General features: G+C 38.5%; 1 protein-coding gene across 10 annotated transcripts in view; it reads right to left on the bottom strand.

The window, feature by feature from the left end:
* The window catches only part of R3HCC1L (R3H domain and coiled-coil containing 1 like), a 70,255-nt gene extending 49,333 nt beyond the window's left edge, over positions 1-20,922 (bottom strand). The window contains exons 1-4 of one of the 10 annotated variants that reach the window (XM_054690742.1): positions 20,861-20,898; positions 19,536-19,628; positions 18,511-18,583; positions 3,425-3,528 (exon numbers count right to left, since the gene is read on the bottom strand). The gene's annotated coding sequence lies outside the window, so the exon portion shown is untranslated. The other 9 variants (XM_054690740.1, XM_054690738.1, XM_054690741.1 and 6 more) reach the window with 9 other exon arrangements.
* Positions 20,923-21,764: the final 842 nt, after the last annotated feature.

The following is a 21,764-nucleotide window of genomic DNA, read 5'->3' on the forward strand; positions in this document are numbered from 1 at the left end:
ACTATCTTAATTTTATAGATGAGCAATATGAAACTTACGTTATTTAAGATCACACAGCTTCCAAGTGTTGGCTAAGATTTCATGGTCATGCACTTCACTATTATAGTAAGTTAGAATACATGTCTTCTAAAAAATTGGGCAAACAAAAGCATAGCACGGTTTAAAGAAAAAAAAAATATCCAACAGCAATAGCAACAAAAGAGAATGATATTTATAAAGGAGATGAAGTACTTAGGATAGAGATTTAGTTACAACTCTATCTCCTCACTCCTGATAGCTTGCCAGCAAGTGTGAAGGGAGAAATATAGGTAGCAAAAAATTAAGTAACCAAAAGAAGTTTCACATCAAAGCAGGCAAAGAAATCATTAGATAATAAATAAATAAGAGCTTCTCTTATATGCAAATCAGAAGCTTATTAGAGTTTCAAGAGTAACAAATAATTAACCTTAGAACATGGTATCTTCAGAGCAATGCTCCTTTAAGGATCAGAAAGCATGTACAGAATGCTACAAAAGGCTTTCAAAGAAGAATAATCTACTGATCAAACATGGTTTAGGTACTTAAATTGCATTCTCATCGACTACTCTTAAGATAAATATGAAAAAAGATAAATGACTAGTGAAAGCTACCAATTAGAAATGGCATTTTCTTACAGTCGGATATTTACTAGGTGCACATACGATATTGATATCTATGCAAGAGGCAGTAGATGTTGTAAAGCAGACTTAAAAGGAACAACATAGTTTGAGTTACATGGATAATGTAGCGTTCCCTTTAAGGTGTCTCTACCTAATTGGAAAGAGGAAGAAAAAACTTCTAAGTTGTCTTAAGGTAGTATATAACTGCCAGATGCACAAAGCAGTAAATGATAAAAACTGAAAGGAGAGAAATACCACTGAGGGCCTAGAATGGATACCAAAGATGTCACTGAAGGTAGAAGTAGAAGTATGCCTTTAGAGGCTACAATTGAGAAAAAGATTGAAGGGAGACATCCCAAGTAGAAAGAATGGCCTCAACAATAAAAAGAACCAATTAAGTCAAAAAGTGTTATTTTGGAGATAGGTATAGAAACTATTCCAGCCGGAACCAAAGTTTCAAAGTAGGAAAACTGAAAAATTCTGCCACAAAGATTGCTTTCAGTTTAGAAGGGCTTCATTAGCTTTATGCATTTGATACTCTATGCAATGCAGCATCAAGGTTGCATCCTAGACAATTTATATTACAGTATCTCTAGGTCTCCATGTCACATCATCCTCCCTTTCATTTAGCCCTGGCATCTTTTTTATATGTATCATCAATAGAGAGGTGATAAGACAGCAAGTAATCTTAAAAATTGACATGTCTCTTAGGTTTATTAATGCAATGACATTAATGACCAAGCAGTAAAGTAACCTATTTAACCTAAACCAGAAACAGGACCAATGGGGGATGGGCTCCAAAAAAAGTCCCCAAGTCTAATCCCATATTCAGAATTAGGCATTATTCCTAGAGCAGTGACCAAATACATTTACTTTGTATAACCATCTTAAAAAAAGAATGCAACCACAACATGCCCCACATTAAGTCCTACTCTAAAATTCAAATAAAACCCAAAACTCATGTCTTGATGTCTAATGAAGACTGCTACAGTTGGCCAAGTGTTTCTGAAAATAATACCAGCTGGAGGTATCTGTATATGGGTGGGTGTATAAAATCTAATAAATAATAAATGACAGGAAATATATTTAGCTGAGATAAAGCTCCAGTCATTTTGGATCTAGATATGAGAACTGGCGTTACTACCACTGCAATAATTCCTGGAAAAGATAAGTCCCAGCCCCATTACCCTGACTTTTATAGTCTCATTTCCTGGCATGAAATGATATTTCTAGTCTCCTCAAAATTTTTGAATCTATTCAATCTATACTCTCATCAATAGAACATCTAACCTTACAGTTTTGATGACAGAATAAAACAACACTTTGAAAAGAAAAGTGAAATACACTATTCTTTCTCTCCTTGATGTTTATTTCAGTTATATTAGCAGTTAACAACGAGAATTAACCAGCATCCATTGAACTGACCACAGTAACTGAGTGGCCCTGCTCTTCTCTGATTTTCCCACCCCAATCTCCTCTATAACTTACACACAACCCCTCACTCTACTGTCCATCTTCCTCAACTGCTCCCCAACAATTCACAGGCTGTCACAGATTGTCAGCACTGCATTTGGGGACTTGAGAAGTACTCTTGTGGGACAATGCAGTGTGTTAGTACACCATTTTCCCAGACGCAATGTCACTCTTTATAGCCAGTTGCAAATTAGTTTCATCTTAAAAAAATAATACTCCTAATAAGACAGGTACAAGGAGATTTTAAATAACCAAGATTAAAATTCTCTTTGGTTTGTTCTGAGAGCTAGGTCTTTTCATAGTCATGCACAAAAAAATCCCTTGTCTCTACTAATATCAACCACACACACCATCTAGGGACATCTGAAGTCAGTTTTCTGATGCTAACAAAGCAAAGGAGACTACCAAAAAACACTTTAAAGAATCCTCTTTACTCCCTTTTCTGTGCCTTTGACATTTCATCCTTAGATTCTCTTTGAGCGAGTACTGACAAATACTGATCTTGTGCAAAACTATTTAAAAGAAAATTCTGCAAAACACCAGTATCATTTCATTATAACTTCCATCCAATTTTCTGCCATGTGCTTCGGCAGCACACTAGTACAATCTTCTCCTGACAGTTGCCATGACTGCCTCGTTACCATGAAAGCCTTCACCCTAGACATCAACTTCCCAGTTGAAACTGGTTTCACATAAGAATCAGAAGCTGGAACACACAGAAAAGATCATTAGAGCAAATCAACTTACTCTTTTTGGAAAAAACTATTTTGAATTGAAAGTAAATACCTGTAGAGTCATATTTAGAAGATTAAAATCAGTTTCACTAGGTATCTAGTAAGTTGTCTTCCCCAAGGTCTTTGATAGATTATTCATTCTGCTTTATTATGCTTTACTGAGGATTTAAGTGACCATCTATTCTTCTTGAATCAATTCATCAGGCCCCTAAAATTTCTACATGTTTGCTATTCCCCACACCAACCATAAGGAAGCTAAAGTTTGACAGGAAGTGTGCTCATTCCCAGTTCTTACGGTGGAACAAGACTGATAATAATTCAACTCTGAAAACTAATTCTACCATTTAGCCAGTCCTTATTCTCTCTGTTTCAAACACCAAGATCTGAACAGTAGATAGAAACGAGAAAGTCTTCAAAAGACTCTAAATCTTTCAGGAAAGTGCCACTTTTGAACTTGTATTACATTAGAAGTATAAATAAAATGGCATGGAAGTAACAACATACAAACAAATGTTCAGAGTAAATTAATAATATTCCTATAAAACATGCATTTCTATTAACTATAGTCAACTGACTTACCAAATAAGTAGCATTTATTTTTTGAATAATAAAACTGTAGAACATGCAGGAAGACTGAAGACAAACTGTACAAAAGTACCCTTTCTGATAGGCAGTAGCCCCACCTGAAAAATAATAAAAAGTATATTTTAAAAATAATTAGTTATCAATTTCTGATACCAGCCTATGCTCTTAACCTACTATGTCAATGCATTATGTCATTTCATAAATACTGAGTTTGACACAGAGGTTTAACATAGAATGTGCAATGAAAATACACACACAAAAAATTTTTTAGAAGCTTAGTAGCAAGAGAGGATAAGAAAATGTCATTTTCTCTCATTTTCAGTTCTCTGGGAATTAGAATGAAGAGGCAGAAACACCTACTAACTGCCATGAAGAAAAATTATTTTAAAAAGTAATGCAAATGATCAAAAACACAAAAGTTGTTCATAGTCGTTGTTATAGTTCTAATATGAAATAGCATATGGCAAATTCTCAGAATAAACTGAATGGTTGGGTGGATGGATTAAAAAAAAAAAAGTCAGCAAAAAAGTACAAAATACATATGCTATTTTTCCCCCATCGAACTGGCAAAATATTTTTAAAAAAGAGAAAAAAAAAAAACCACACACACACACTATAATCCTGTTTTGATGAGTGTAGGCTAAATGGGTATATATGGGGATACATATATTTTTTTTAAATAGAAAGCATTTTAACAATATGTTGAAAAATTTAATGTATCAAAGGGGCTTTGACAGGCAATTCTCCTTTAAAGAATTTATCATAAAGAAATAACCAGGCTTTTACAAGGATATTTACTCCAGACCAGTTCTAAGAGTGAAAAATTAAAAGGAACTCTAATGCTGATGTATATAGCTCAATTTCAATAAATCATGGTATACCTATATTATAGAAAACTATGCAAACATTTAAAAAGTGATGTAGATTTATAAATATAGATGTAAAGAACTATAATACTTATCAATGAGTTTTTAAAATTTGAATTTAATAAGGGTACAAAACCATATACAAAAGAAACCTTAAAACATTCCTGAAAAACACAACAGTAGATCTGAACAAATGAGCATTCTTTGTTCTTGCTTGGAAAATTCAACACAACTCAACAACGTAAAGATGTCAGTTCCCCCTAAATTAATTCATGAATTTAACATAACTCCAATAAAAATCCTAATATAAGCAAGTATTTTTTTTTTAAAGTTTTTTTTTTTTTTATAGAGGCATGTTTTCTTTCTTTCTTTATTTGTTTGTTTGTTTTGTTTATACATGCACTGGTTACAGTCAGAAGCACGGGAGGGTGAGAGAATTCACCAGAGCGGGGAGCAGAACAGGCAGAAGGAAGTACACAGCTGAGGGGAGCAGCGGGCGGCAGGAGAGGTCTGCGCGCCATGCGGGACCCTTCTCTGGTGGCCGGGAAGCAGCCGGGGATCGAACCGGCGCCGCAGAGGCCGCGGGCAGCTTCGCAACCCAGCGCTCAACCGCTGCGCCACCGGGGAGGCCCTAAGCAAGTATTTTTTAATGGCAATAGTTGATACTGAAGTTCAACAAACATGAAAGAATAGCCAAATCAAATATGATAAATTTTTAGAGTAAGCGCTTGACATATTGTAAGTCTTTATAATTGAAACTGTGATGGTGGTGCAGGAATGGACAGCCCAGTGCAAAAGAGTATAAACTTCAGAAACAACGTGAGCTAAAGATGACAACTCCAAATACTGGGGCAAAATTGTACGTCCTAAAGAAAATATGCTATTCCTAATTAGCATTTGGAAAAGGTTATTAAACTCACATAACATACTTTTAAAAAACCCAAGTGGATCAAGTATTCAAAAGTAACAACTAAAATCATATAAGAACAGGCAGAAAACATGGGAATTCCTCTTCACCCTAAAAAGGGAAAGGTTTTGTAATTATAACCCAAAACTCAGATGTAACAAAAGACTGAAAAACTGGACTACATAAAGGCTTAGATATATACAAATACACACACATACACACCAATTAAAGTCAAAAGACAACTGATAAACCTGGAAGAAATATTTTTTTTTAAAGATTTATTTATTTATTTATTTATTTATTTATTTATTTATTTATTTATTTATTTATTTATACAAGCACTGGGTACAGTCAGAAGCGCAGGAGGGTGAGAGAATTCACCAGAGCTAGAGCGGAGAGCAGAACAGGCAGACCGACGAAATACACTGCTGAGGGGAGCAGCGGGCACAGCAGGAGAGGTCTGCGCGCCATGTGTGACCCTCGCCCGGCAGCCAGGGATCGAACTGGCACTGCAGAGGCTACGGGCAGCTTCGCAACCCGGTGCTCAACCGCTGCGCCACCAGGGAGGCCCAACTGGAGGAAATATTTATAACATATATCACTTATAAAGAGCTAGTATCTCTTGTAAAGAATCCTTAAAAACTTCACTGAAAGGGCCTCCCTGGTGGCGCAGCGGTTGGGCGCTGGGTTGCGAGGCTGCCCGCGGCCTCTGCAGCGCCGGTTCAATCCCCGGCTGCTCCCCGGCCACTGGAGGAGGGTCCCACATGGCGCGCAGACCTCTCCTGCCGCCCGCTGCTCCCCTCAGCAGTGTACTTCGGTCCTTCTGCCTGCTCTGCTCCCCGCTCTGGCTCTGGTGAATTCTCTCACCCTCTCACGCTTCTAACTGTACCCAGTGCTTGTATAAATATATAAATAAAAATGAATAAATAAATCTTTAAAAAAAAAAAAACTTCACTGAAGGAGGAAAAAACTCAAAAACTTGATAGAAAAATAACCAGATACAATACAATTCACACACACATAAAAAGATTAACATGACCTCATATATATACATAAATATACACATACATATATGTGTGTGAAAAGATGTTCAATCTTACTACTAATAATAGAAATGAACATTAAAACTGTATCAAAATATAATTTCTTACCTGTAAGGTTAGCAGAAAACTTTCTAACAGATGGTGAAGAAGTGGGAAAACTAGTACTCTCATTCACTGTGGGTGGAGTTCAAATTTTCCAACCCCTACACAAAGGGATTTAGCAATAGTTTTGCTTTTACACATTTGACCTGACCATCCCATTTTAAGGATACCCAAACATACACTTACAACAGATAAAAATATATATGGACAAGCTCAGTCATTTCAGCAATGTTTATAAATGCAAAATATTACATATACAGCACCCTCACAATACAGTATTATGTAACTATAGAGGGAGGAAGAGCTATATAAATTGGTATGTAACAGATTCCAAAATACATTGTGTTAAGAAAGCCAAGTACAAAGAGTATTTACAATGCTTCCTCTTGTGTAAGAAAGGAGAGGAAATAAAAAACACTGATTATCTCCTCATTCCTGACGACAAAAACCATGTAGGGAGGCTAAGTCAGAGAATGATGAGAGTGGTTTCTTACCAAGGGTGAGTGGAAAGGGAAGGATGGGATAAATGGGCAATGGTGCTCAGAGTACAAGTTTTTTGTATAATTCTGACTTTTGGGACCACATTAAACTTCACATAATAGAAGACAAATAAGGTTAATCAGGATGAGGAGAAAAACTTTAACTACTAATAGAACTGAATAATAAATTTCAATGCCTACCATAAACAAGTGAGAGAGGGGAGAATGCTGGGAGAGAAAATTAATTGACATATTTCCCATTCCTTATTTAGTAGTTTTCAAGATCCATTTACACTAAGAAAGCATCTCAAGAGGATAGTTAGTAACTACCCTATTGGTTAGTGAAGATTTAGACTACATGCCCTTAGGCTAAAAGAAAAACTAACAAATATTGATGTATTTATAGGTGTCTTCTAAATGGTGGTACAAGTTAGCAGCTCATAAACTATTTTCTGATTTCAAGGACTGAGTCAAAACAGATAAAGGGGCCAGGTTTCTCACTCTTGGAAACCTCAGTATGAGGGAAAGAGAAAATACACCCTATAACGTTGGATTGAAATAGGAGGTATCAGTATAAACTCACCACTTTTATACAACAAAGATGCATACATATGTCACACATATCTATTTGCTAGATGCTTTCTGAGAGGGTCTAGAAGCAATGACACCCAGTAACAGTGAAGACATATGGAGTTCAGATCCTGGCTCATAAACCCATTCATACTCTACTAAAACAAACCAGAGCTCCATGAAGAAATAACTCATCCGAGGTCTTTGGCAGGAAAGTATAAGCCTAGACCTTCTTCCTCTGGTAGCCTCAGTTTTGCTGTCAGATTTTAAAGTCTGTTTTGGTGTGTTTTTGTCTTTGTTTTGTTGCTTATATTCCATATATGAGTAAAATATCAATGATTTTTTTAAAGGTACTATAAAATTACAAAGGAAATGTCAATGTACTTATTAATCCAACTGAAATGTACACTTGGTAATGGCTAAAATGGCAAATTTTATGCTATATATATTTTGCCACCAAAAAAATTACAAAAGGAAAAATAAAATCATACATGGAAAACCTGACAGACGCTACCTTAAATGAAGTGATCCAATACCACATTTCAAGTATTTCAAGATCCTGTGCCTCCTACATGATGCCCTGAGAAGCACAACACTACTTCTGTGGTACTCCTGCCAAAAATGGAAAATCTGAATCCAATCATGAGAACACATACGATAAACCCAAATTAGAGGCATTCCACAAAATAACTGGCCTGCACTCTTCAAAAATATCAATGTCATAGAAAAAAATAAAGACAGACTAAGGAAATACCTCAAATTAAAGGAAGTTAAAGAGATGTGATGACTGAATGATCTGAAATTTTCTTCTGCCGTAAAAGTAATTATGGGGACAATGGGTGAAATTTGAACAAGTCTGTAGATTAGATAATTAAATTTCCTGATTCTGACAACTGTAGTATACTTACATTAAAAATAATATCCTTGTTTTTACAAAATGCACTGTGAAGAAAATAGATCTGCATTTTACTCTCCAACAGCCCAAGAAATAAATGGGGGGTGGGGTATCTGGGTGAATGTTTTGTGTATTCTTACAGTTTTTTTATAGTCTGAAATAATGATGTTAACAGTGCCTGGAACATAATCTGCAATCGAATAAATGCTAACTATTAGATGCTGCTAACGAGAGACTATCTTCAGATTTGGTGCAAAAAAAAAAAAATTCCCTTTATTCAAGAGAGAGATACTTTTGTGGTGGAAAAAAATGGTAGGATCAAAAGAAAATGTACAAGTATGTTCCATTTAAATATGGCTGCACAAATACATAGGTAAATGTACAGAAACAATGGGAAAATAGACACTAAACTGCTAGTAGTGGTTAGTGCTAGGTAGTGGAATTAAAGCTATTCTTATTGTTTTCCTCACATTAACAAGTATTTACTAGCTTTCTTATAATGAAGATGGATCACTTTTACTTTTTTCCCTTAAAATCATTTTTAGAAACTAAAGGAATAGCCCACAATCAAGAAAGGCATGAAATCCTCTTCTACAGCAATGTTCTCTCTGCAGACCTACATGTAGTGACTTACTGTATTTGAACACCACATTCTGTGTTATTCTGCCTTGCATATATTAAAATTCTAATGACCATGTAGTATCATTTCACATAAAAATATGCCAGTTTGTCTTATCAAATCATCTTAGTGTTGTAGTTTGAGAATAGAATGGATACACATAAGTGTGCTTCTTCCCAATATCCTACTAACAGTAAACTTGTTCTTTTAAAGACATAAATACAGAAGGATGGAGAACACAGGAGTGGTGAAAAAGTAACAAGACTTTGGAAGTTGGAACACATGCAGATGAATGTTAACTGTATAACAGTTGCTGTAGAGCCAAATATCAATACAGCAGCAGAGAAATTTGGGACCTGACCCAATTTACAGTCATAAATCCACACAAGGGTCAGAAATTCTAGAAGACTTTTGGAATTGGAGGTGAGGTGGAGGAGGGACATTTGAGGGATAGGGAGGGGCTGTTTAAGGAGCTATTAGGTTGTGAGATCCCCTCCTCTCTTGAAGAAAGTTATCTCTGCAGATAACTGGGGGTTAATTAGACTTGTAGAGATTTTAAAATTGGGTGATTAAGTGAGCATCCTGAATGCCAAAATCCCTACACACCAGGTCTCAGAAAAATCTAAACTATTCTAGACTAAAAGGTCCTCCAAGTACCTACAAATATCCAGCACAGTATATAAAAATAAACATAGGTGCATGACAAGATGCATCACTGTGAAATGTCAGAACAATGCGCAAAGAAGCAGAGACCCAATTGGTTCCAACAGGAAGATCCAAGCAAAAAAGAGATGGTTCATGTTGGCCCAGGACTTCTCAAAAGCTACAGAGAACCAGCAAAAAAAAGAAACTATGCCTTCCAAGTTCTGAAAGGAAGTATTTCTTATCTACAATTTTACACTCACCCAAACTATATTAATCAAACGTGAAGACAGAAAGACAATTTGACATGGAGAGACTCAAAAAATCACCTTCCATGTACACTTTCTTAGAAAATTACTAAAGGATTGAGAATTCAAAGTTCTTACAAATTTAGGAAAAGACTGACTGTTCATAACCACATTAAAAAGTTGCCAGAAGAACCAGCTTTAAACTCTTTCAACTGATAAACTTACCTCAGCAGACACCCTTTTACAAGCCAACAAATTAGGGACAAACTCTCCAGTAAATACATTCTCTGAGAGCCAACCAAGCAATCAACAAGAGTATTATCCAAATAACCATGCTTCTACTGATAACCTTAACTACTTTTGCCTCTTAAAATCTTCCAATTCCTAAACTCCACACTCTCCCAAAACACTATATAAAAATAACAATCTGCTTCCATCAGAGAGATTGTGCCAGTTCAGATATTCTAGATAAATGAGCAATCACTATCATCACCCTTTGACACCAAAGAGGAAATGAAGCAAAACAAAGACAGACTTGAATTACAGAAACAGGATATCCATCTCTAATAAGAGAAAAATGGAGGAAACGAGAATCTCGGCATTCTGGGATAACTCTGCATCAGAAGTAAAAGGCAACCAATTCAAGTTGAAGCTATGTAACAGGGACAAGTGTGTTGAGGGCTCTCTTGCCCATGCTCTCCGCCATAATACCATCTTTTTAAACTGACACAACTACTAGAGGGTATATTCCACCTAAGCAAGAAGGTAAATGAAGAATAAGGAAGATAAGAGTTACAACAATAGGGGGATCAAACCCAAAAAGAGAAAAAAGTCTGAGGATGACAACAAAGAGAAATCATCCCAAGAAAGGAGCCCAGATGATAGGCCCAAATAGAACAATGAAAGTCTCCAGAAGAAAAGCTTCCGATAATTTTTTTTAAAAATAAAGAAAATTATGACCACCTTTGTGGAAAAGTGAACTGAAAGGCTGTTATTTAACACTAACAGCAAATAAAATTTGCACAAGCATAATAATATAATCATGGCATTAGCTATTTGATATAACCAAATATTGTTAATAAAACTAAACTGGTGCCATCGGTGGCGATGGCAACTTAACAACAGTAAAATCTGATCACGGTAGAAACTCAATTATATAATAAATCAATGACTCAAAACATAGCAATACACGCATGTTATCTTAAAATATAGAAATGCAAATGCCAGAAGAAACAGCTTAAGGAGTTAAAAGTGGTTACCTTTAGGGAGAGGACTAGCGGGAGTGGAGAGGAGTGGGGCAAGATCTGCTCACTTTGTTATAAAGACTTTTTACTATACTGCTTTTTAAACTATGTCTATTTAAAACAATGTCCCTTAAAATACTTTTTAAGCATACTATTCACTCAAAAATATATAAATAAAGCATTTTCAATTGAAAGGAACAAAAAATTGTAGGGAAAAGTTCTCCCCCTTTTGGTGGAAAGCCTTCATATTTCCAATACTCAAAAAATATAGAAAATCTGGAAGCTTTAAAAATAAGACAATTTTAAAAGCAAATAATTACCAATTGAGTCGACAGAGAGAATTCAGTAACTGTAATACTATGAAGATTATTGGTCTGACCTTACTTACAAATTCATTACTGATCACGACACAGTGCAAATAACACATTTAATTAAATCTGCTCATTTATCTATTTTGGGAAGTACGATTAACAGCAGAGAGATGGAGAGTAGTGATACAGAAGAACAGAGATGGACTAAAAACACTGGCCCAAAACACCCAAGTTGGAGACTGAATAGATGATAAAAATATAGGCTTAAAATAACAAAAAGGGGTATCAGAGACTTATTTACCATCAATTTTACTGTACAATGTCACCAAATGAAGTGTTTCTGGCCAACACTGATGTTAAATGACATGTGTACATTTGCATACCCTCATACATACACGTATAAATGTGTATACACATACACATGAACATATTTTCCTTATGAGACTGATCATTAAGCAAGGATTCATGAAGGGATTACACCCTATAAACAAAGTACTGGTGATGCAATTTGAGAAATGTAGTTTTATACTCATAGTTTCATAATTAAGGAAACTTGTTATTAATAATGAATTAAACTATGTACTGACAACAACTAACACACTATACTCTATATTCTTCATCTAGCTATACTGGGATTGTCCTCAACTTTATGCCAGGCACTGATCATTCGAAACACTTCCCAACATCCCCCATAGGTATGTGATTAAATTTCATCAATGCAATATGAGCAACAGCAGTAATATACACAACTTTCAGGAAACACCCTAAAAGAAAGGGTCCTCCTCAAAATGTGGATGAAATCATTGCAACATGTAGCTATTTTAGACCCTAAAATGAGTTGGCAAAAAAAGAACAAAATCCGTGCACAGTGGAGAACAGCAGCATAACACCATGGCAAACCATACCAGTCCTAGGCTCCTTCTGTATTCCTGACATTGAGAGAAACAAACTTCTATCATGTTTAAATCTGTTCTTTGGTTGCAACCAAATCTAATCCTAAATAGTACAACCTCTATAACTAATATAAACTCCTGGTTTTCTTTCTCTAAACATCCCTCTCCATTTCTGCCTCCCACCCCCTTTACTATATGAATATTTCCCAATATCCCATTCTTGGCCTTTTCTTACATTCTTCCACTAAGCTCTAGGCCAAACATTCTTTAAAAAACCCACATCTCTACACATGCTTGATCTTTTTACTTGAGCTCTAAGGTAATTTCCAGCTGCCTATCATTCTACCTGTATGAGACATAATTAGAGAGAAACATAACTGATTTTTTAGAACAAAGAAAACAGATAAACAAAGTAGTAGTTGCGGTAGTAGCAGTTGTGGTGGTATTAAATGGCTAATATTTACTGAGCTCTTAATATATGCCAGGCATTGTTCCAAGTCAACAAGCTGATCCTCAGAGCGATACTACAAAGCAGGAAATATTTTCACCATCCATTTTACAAATGAGGAAATTGAGACCCAGACAAGTTAAATAACTTGTAGCTTCCCAGAACCCACCCCTCTTAACCAGCACACACTAGCACCTTATTCTAAGGATGTAACTTTAGGACTTTTTAAGGTTGTCCTCAGAAACCACAATAGCCGTTTAAGTATTCTCCATGGTAATAAATTTTATGCCTCTGAGAAACAATATTTAGAAACTGCCAAATATCACTTAGAAATAAGAATCATAAATAAAATGAGTGGTCAAGCAAGACAATACTCTTTGGGGGACAAAGGATAAGACCATCAAGTAATGAGATTAGTTTCCATGTATGGCTCTACTGGTTTTGAAAGTCATTCCAAAAGACAAATTCAAACGAATATTTATTTGCTAGAATAAATACATGGCCTCAGAAACCAGATGATTTTAAAAGGGACAGTATTCATTTACATTATTACATTAAGAATTCTTAATTAAGAATTCTTAATATTCTTACATTAAGAATCTCAAAGATTGAACAGCCCAGGACTTCTTTTGTTTTTGAGTGATTTTCTAAGGAGGGTTAACTTTCATCAGATTGTTGTATCAAATACTAGGAAGTTCACTTGACAGTTAACAGAATGGAAGCCCACAAATATCCTATAACTTGCCCTGATTTTCAATTTGGCAATAATTGCAAAGCAGATCTTGAACTCAAGACTTCTAGATTTGTGCCCCAAATGAATACAAAGTTAAAGATCACTGCGCAGCAATACAAGTATAGCACAAGTTTTTTAAAAATAAATTACTTAAAAAAAAAAAGACCATTAGCAGTGGAGGAAACACTAACAGTCATTAGAATATTTATTTACTGACATTGAGAAGGCGTTACTGTTTTGCTAACTCATTTCTTAACTTGGTGAAAATGTCAGTCATTTTGCAGTTTAGCAAGTGCTTGGGACAGCCTTTCTGAAAGATGGCACCTATGCCCCCATCCCCCGCCCACAACATACACACCTTTTTTTATAATGCGACTCGGACACCCCTCCTATAAGAAGTGGGCTCAGGGCCATGCTGCTCTCCTTGAATCATGCTGTGTCACAACATGACTTCCAAGGCTAGGTCACAAAAGGCAAAGGAGTTTCTACTGGATTCTCTTGGGATGCACATACACTGTGAGGCAGCTCAAATTACCTGTGTGGTGAGACCATGTGTAGGTATCGTAAAGGAAAGCCAATGCCAAACACCAGACAGACACATGAGTGAAGTAGTTAGATTCTAGCTCCCAGTCAACATATCACCATCAGGGCCTCCCTGGTGGCGCAAGGGTTTAAGCACCGCACTATGGAGCAATCCGCAGCTCTATCCCCGGCAGGCCAGGGAGCAACCTACATGGGGAAGCAGACCTCTCCTGTCTCACCCACTGCTCCCCTCAGCAGTGTATTTCAGGATATCTGCCTGTTCTGTTCCCCGCTCTGTCTCTGGTGAATCCTCTCACCTCCTGCATCATCTCTGGCCTGTACCACAGCTCTTGTATGCATAAATAAATAAATCTTTAAAAAAAAAAAAAGATACTGTATCTGTATTAAGACCTTCCTTAAAAAATTAAAAAAAAAAAAAAAGAACAAGTCACCATCAGTTTTCAATTCTTTCCAGCTAAGGCCCAGACAAAGCGACCTCCCTCCTGCCCTATCTGAAATCCAACAGAATCAACAGCATAATAAAATGGTTGTTTAACAGCAGTATGCTTTGGAGTGTCTTGCTACATAACAAAAGGGAAGAAGAAAAAGCAACTTTTCCTTGTTCAGTAGCTTCATACTGAACACACACACAATGCACACATGCCCTTACACTTTTCCCAACTTTAATGTCTACACTGCCATTGAGAAATCGGGCAGACTAAGATAGTTTCTGTTTAGGAATTTAATGATTCATCTCAAATATAGAGTGCCTATTATATTTAAGACACTTTAAGATGTGTTTTTAAGATGCCTAAGACAAAGATGAACATACAGGCTGTAGCTGCTGATCTAACCTAGGAAGGGGGTGAATGCAAATAGTGCACGAAAATATTTAAGTGCCAAAATAGGTATAAGAAAGTTAACTCCACCACAACTAGCTAATTTATAGTATCATTCTGGACTTATAAAAAGTTTTTGGATTCTAAGAACAGCTTTAGTAAGTAGAAGGCCTTTAGTATTATGCCTAGAAATAAAGACTGGGGGGAGGCACATTTAAAATGTGGACCTTATTCTGTGTTGTCCAGATTGTGACATGAGTGGTTTTTGTTATTCTTTTAAATTTTCTGTATTTTCCAAGTTGTTTACAGTAAGCATTAACTTTAAGAATAAAGTATTTCTAAAAAATAAAATCATTTTTTAAATGTGTTTAAAACTAAACTACAAATGGGTTCAAGTAAGTAGTAACTGGTCTGCACAACATAAGCTGGCTTAGTGTTTGCATGCTGAATATGCAAAATAAATTTAGTATTTAAAGGAAAACTTTAGTATAATAAAAATTGCATGAACATGTTACTTGACTTACTATTAATATTTGCTTTTGTTCTCTTTCCTTGCTAGTTATAAATATTTACCACATATCCTCAAATAACAGACCAAAGAAACCCTCAGTAAATTATCCATCTTTGGCCATGCCCTCCTGGTTCTTCTCTCACATTCTTTTTCTGTCTCACTCTCTCCATCTGCCTGTCTCTCATTTCTCAGTCAGTCCTCTCGCCATCTGATTACTTTCTTCCTACTCTAACTGCCTCAGTCTATACCCCTCAGAGTTACTGACTTCTGAACTTCCTTTCTGTCTCTAACTGACCCCAAATCCCTGCTTCCTGTGTCTGACTGTGTGTTTATCTGTCTGTCTCTCCCCCAGTTCTCCACTCCAGGGTGTGTGTGTGTGTGTGTGTGTGTGTACACGTACATCTGTGTTCTCTCTTGAACTCTGCCTTTCTGTCAGCCTCCCCACCCCCAAAGATACCACCCCATTTCCAAAACATCCCTGTTAACTTTTCCCTCTGATCTTTGTAAATAAACAGAGCTGGCATGTTATTATTATCCCTATTTTACAGATGGTAAGAATACAGTTAGGACTTCTGGTATAAATCTGAGAGGGTAGAATTTAAATTTAAATGGTTCCTTTCTTTAATACTTTTTTGATACTCCATGGCAAAGAACTTGAAACAAACCAATTTTAACATTATACATTACACAATATTAACATTAAAAATTCAGAATCCTTTCTAAGATGTAAATCTCAACTTTTGTCCATATTTTTGTCTCTGCACCAAGTTAAATGATCATGAGCTGTCAGCCACTTGCCTATTCTAGAATCCACCCCATCATATTCACAAGTTAACCTGTATTATTTGGAACCTCATGATATTACACACCAGAAGCTAGTGCTTCCAACAGAACTTCTCTGCTTGTTTTTATCCCTAGACCAAAACCTCCAAGTCTGTCATTAAAAAAAGAATATATAAGAGGGACAACAAATATTAAGAAGAGTAATTTGAAGAATGGGAAATCATACAGAAAGCTAGTATGAGACAGTGAAAAATATACAATGCAGACAGGAGCATCTTGTCTATGTTTTATTGAGAGAGGAGAAAATCCTCTCCAAATGCAGGTTTACTGCTGCTAAGCAACACCCTATAACTTTTCTTCTATCTAAAGCTCTGACAAATGGAATTTTTCTGTAATTCAATAAACTCTTAGGAATTACCCAAGCTTCATCCATCCTACTGAGCTCATGAATGTAGAACTCTAAATGTTTCACCACTAGCTAAGAGCACATTTTCTGATAGGTGGCAGAGGAGGAGTATTCTCCTTTAAGACATACCTAGCTGGGTGGGGGGAAGCAAATATTGTTTAAAAATGAACAATGATGTAAAAAATAAAAATAAAAAAAATAAATAAAAAAGACATAACTAGCCTACTTCTATTTCTTCTCACTTCTACAAATGGGAAGTCTGGGCAACAAGTGTAATTCCACAACCGAAAGAAATTTCTAACTTGTAGTTCAGGTTAATGCTTGTCAAAGATCATCCAATAGGTGACTAATTTTATGCACAGTATGACAGCCAGTCACAGTTTTATATAGGTTTGTGATTAAAAATCTACGCTTGTACTTCTGGCACTAGTTCATCTGCTTCTATTATGCTAATGAGCACACAAATGCTAAATCAACATTATACCAGTCTTTTCATTCATTCTAGTGAGGTATTTTGTGAATAGTTAACTCATAGAGTTAATGAGGACAGGGTCATAGATTCAAACTCTGTGTTGGCCAATTAGTTCTGCTGTGTTTCAGGGTTCCATGGTCACAGCCAAAACCTTAACCTTGGTTTCATGTTTCATGCGAAGCATTAGGGAAATGAATACAGATGTACCACCCAGATCCATGACTATGAGAAAAAGATAATAAAAATTTAAAATAGTAATTAATAATAACACCATCTACCTTTACTAAGCCTGGCTAGTTATGTGCCTGGTTCCAATAATTTCTAGTCTTTTTTTCAGTCATTCAGGTTAGTATTATTATCCCTGTTTTACAGCTGATGCGAAAAAAAACGCAAATTGATCATATGAAACAAAAATCACAAACCTGGTAAGCAATGAAGACTATATTTAAAATGTAGGGTCTGTACGCCAAAGCTTAGGTCATTTCCACAATACAATACCGCCTTCTCCAGAGTGTGCCTTAGTGACACTGGACAATCAACAAAACATTCCTATTCAGAACTACTCAGTGCAGTTATTTACTAATTGAGCACCCACTGTGCCCGTTTAGTTCCCATAGCTAAGCACTAGTCTACCTTCCAAAAACTTAAGTAAAAAACAATCAAGGAACAAGTGTTTATGTTAACGGGAAAAAATAACTCATTATAACACACAAAGTAGATTGTAATGGAAGTGACCTCTATTTGTTCTGTAGTGAAAACATTAATTATCTGGCTGATTCATAACTAAAGATCAGAATGAAATTGGCAAAACATAGACAGGACTCATGGAAAAAGAGCAAAGAAAGCATTTCCTAAATATTTGATTCTGTAAACACCTTGTAGTTAACATGGGATTTAAAGGAATTAAAAAATAAACATTTCGATTCTTAACCCTAAGACTTTACTTTGAACAACAAATTTATTTTTCTTCTTGGTTTCTCTAGACTCCCACTACTGACAGATACACACACACCAATGCCATCATCAGCGTCAGTCACAAAGAGTTCACTTTAAAAATTGAAGGTCACTAAGTCAAGACCCTTCCTGGCTGGCAGATGCACTTTTTTAAGCATTAAAAAGACTGGCTGGGGCCTCCCCCGTGGCGCAGCGGTTGAGTGCTGGGTTGCGAAGCTGCCCGCAGCCTCTGCGGCTGCTCCCCGGCCACCAGCGGAGGGTCCCACATGGCGCGCAGACCTCTCCTGCCGCCCGCTGCTCCCCTCAGCAGTGTACTTCGGTCCTTCTGCCTGCTCTGCTCCCTGCTCTGGCTCTGGTGAATTCTCTCACCCTCCCGCGCTTCTGACTGTACCCAGTGCATGTATAAACAAAACAAACAAACAAACAAATAAATAAACATGCCTCTATAAAAAAAAAAAAAGACTGGCTGAAAAAAAAAAAAACAAAAAAAAAAAGGTTATACAATGCTGTATAGTCAGTATCTGAGTCTGAAACATAGGTAATTGTTCAGCTAAAGCTATAACATGCAGGCAGAAAACTGTAACATAACTTACTATGTTATAAAGCACTAGACCACCACAGCACATCCCAACAACCTTCTCACACAGCATTCTAGAAACTCTAAAACTGAAAAATAGCATAATACAATCTTACATAAAATGCAATTGCTTAAAAAAAAAAACACACCACCAGCCTGCAATCCGAGAACTTCTTTTAGTGCCTTTTTAAAGTGTATGAGTTAAGATCAACTATTCTCATTTTACAAAAATAAATCTCAAGAAAATATCTAAAATCTATGTAAAATTAATTATCATCATAGTCATTAATTACAAACCACCACAGTAATGAGCACTTATTTACTCCAGGCTCAACCAAGCTCTTCATATTCACATCTCATTTAAACCTTGTGAGGTGTGGGCCTCCCCGGTGGCGCAGCGGTTGAGCGCTGGGTTGCGAAGCTGCCCGCGGCCTCTGCGGTGCCGGTTCAATCCCCGGCTGCTCCCAGGTCACCGGAGGAGGGTCCCACATGGCGCGCAGACCTCTCCTGCCGCCCGCTGCTCCCCTCAGCAGTGTACTTTGGTCCTTCTGCCTGCTCTGCTCCCCGCTCTGGCTCTGGTGAATTCTCTCACCCTCCCGCGCTTCTGACTGTACCCAGTGCATGTACAAACAAATAAATAAATAAAATGCCTCTATTAAAAAAAAAAAAAAAAAAAAGAGTACTGTGCTAGGACTCAAAAGAATAATTTAAAAAAAAAAAAACCTTGTGAGGTTTTGGACTAAAATTTGCACATTCAACCAATACACTTTGGTTTCTGAATTATCCTCAAGTCTTTTTCAACTAATATTTCAGGATAAATAGAAGTTAAGAATATCTAATTAGCACACTTCCAAACCCATTAAAAATTGATTATAAGATCCTGAATCTCCACAATGGGGAAAAATAAGACCAAAAAAAAAAAACAAAACAAAACAAAACCCACCCGCTTAGGGTTTAACTGCCAGACAAGAAAACAGACAAGAATACTGTTGACATTCTGAATTCTCACTTTGAGAAAACATGGAACCTTAGCACACATACCCAAGACGAGTGAAAGTAACCCCAATGTTTCAGCCAGTATGCACAGAAGGTCACGAACTGTCACAATCAGAACGAGGTTTAGCACATTAGTATCTGAAAAGGGGAAAAAGACAGAATTTGGAGGCTTATCTGAGGAACCTAAGGGTGCTGACAGAAAGTCATAACAGGGCAAGAAGGGTAGACGTGTGTGTGTGTGTGTGTGTGTGTGTCTGTCTGTCTGTGTGCTTGTGCGCAGGGGGCGGGGAGGGAAGTTTCCACATTCTGGTGGGCCTTAAAATTCAAATGAAGCTTAAAATTGACTCTACAGGTGATAGGCAGGGCCCTACTGTCAGTCCCCCGAAAAGCACAAGAACATCTACACGGCTCATTCATTCCCCAAAACACCTTCCCCCTATTTATTAACTCCCAATCATATTTATGATCCTCATAAAGACGTGAAAGTGGTCTTAAATTTCAACTGACCTGGGCTGGAGACAGACTAGCACGGATATATTTGAAACATGTTTCCTCGCACACCTCACGTCTAACGAGCAGCGCAACAGCAGCGCTGGAGGGCAGGCGAGGCGGGTCACAGACTATTATTCCCATTTTTCAGACAGGGAAATCGAGGCTGCAGGAAACGGGCTACAAAAGACCACAGGTCCAGCAAGGGGCAAACCCGAGACTCTTCCCAGGGTAGCAGACTCCAAAGTCTGTGCTTCTTCCCTGACACAACTTGGAGCGGTGGTTTAACAGCTACAGGAAACTTAGCAGCCTGACTCGGGGTTTTCCGGGGTGCGCCCCTGAAAATCAGGAAGTCCTTCCTCCCAGACAGACGGCTCGCGCGCAGCCACAGCTCATAGCCCGGGGCTCCGGGCACCAGAGTGGACTCAGGGCCAGGCTGGCGACCCCGCACTGGCCAGGAGCCCCCGGGCCGCCCCCGAGCCGGCTCTGCCGCCCCCCGCCCCGAGCCCCGGGCGCAGGAGGGGTCGCCCCGGGGCGGCTCAGTACCTGTTGAAACCCGGGAGAGGATCGACCCCTCCGCAGGGAGTACTCGGGTGCAGGGCCCAAAGCCCGACGCAGCCCCTGGAGGGAAGCGGGGCTCGGGGAAGGGCCCCTCAACCCAGGGCCCGCGGGGTCGAAGGGCGGGAGCTTCCCAGTAACCTCTGCCCCGGGCAGGGGCCCGCCCCGCGCATCACGTGAGGAAAAAAATACCGGTAACAAACAAAAGGGAAGGGAAGTTTTGCCCCAAGTGTGAGGGGAGACGTGGAGGCAGCGAGCCCCACGCCGGGGTGCGAGGGAGGAAGACAGGGAGGGAGAGAGAGGGACGCGGGGCTGCTCGTTACCCGGGGCGCCGGCGCTCACCGCTTCCGCCGCCTCCTCGAAGCTCAGGCTCTTCCGCTCGCGCCGCCGGGGCGCGCGCCAGGCCTCGGCTCCGCCCCCCGCGCCGCGGTGCCTTCTGGGGGTTGTAGTCTCCGCTTGGCCGTGGTGCGGGCTGCTCCGTGGTCACGTTAGAGTGGGTGGGAAAATGGCGAGGGCGGGAGATTGTTTCCCCTTCAACTATAGTCGTGTTCAAATCTCACATCAGTCTTACCATCCCGCCTCTTGACCAACGTTGTTGGAAAAGGCAGTTGAAACTCAGTTCCACGTTCTCCTTTCTCCTCTGCACTGCACCTTAAGGCCCTCTCAGAAAATGCCCTTGTTGCCATCAGTGTCCTTGTTGCCAAACTTTGCTGGAGGAATGTTCAGGTCCTCTTGATGGAGGACAGGAATAGAAAAAACTGAAAAAGGGGTGCACCACAAGACCAGAAACCTGGCTCACACAAGGAGGTGGGGGTAGAAAAGATTAGCATAGCCATTGACACAGCTATGGAAACCAAGATCCTTAGGCGCTGATGCCTAGATTGCAACGCATAACATCCAAGCAGGTATCCCGGTGCGCATCCGAAGGTAAAGATAGGGAGATTGAGCCCGTTGTAGAATCTCCAGTCCCTTTCAGATTCTGCATAGTTATCCAAAATCAGCAACTAACCTAAGGCTCACAGGGGGTGAGCCCCTCCCAAACAGAAGAAGACTATATCAGTGCTGTCTCTGCACAGGCTGGGGGCAGCAATCCCACTGCCCACCTGTGCCTATGCAGGTGCCTCTTTTCACCAACTCTCTCGCTCTGCAGGACAGCAGCCTTCCTGCTTGCCTGTGACCTGTACCATGCTGGGACTTCTCTTCACTGACCTCCCTCAGTGGAGGCAG

This window comes from Talpa occidentalis, unplaced genomic scaffold (genome assembly GCF_014898055.3).
Source record: "Talpa occidentalis isolate TD23 unplaced genomic scaffold, MPIMG_talOcc4v2.1 talOcc4.8, whole genome shotgun sequence".
Taxonomy (NCBI): Eukaryota; Metazoa; Chordata; class Mammalia; order Eulipotyphla; family Talpidae; genus Talpa; species Talpa occidentalis.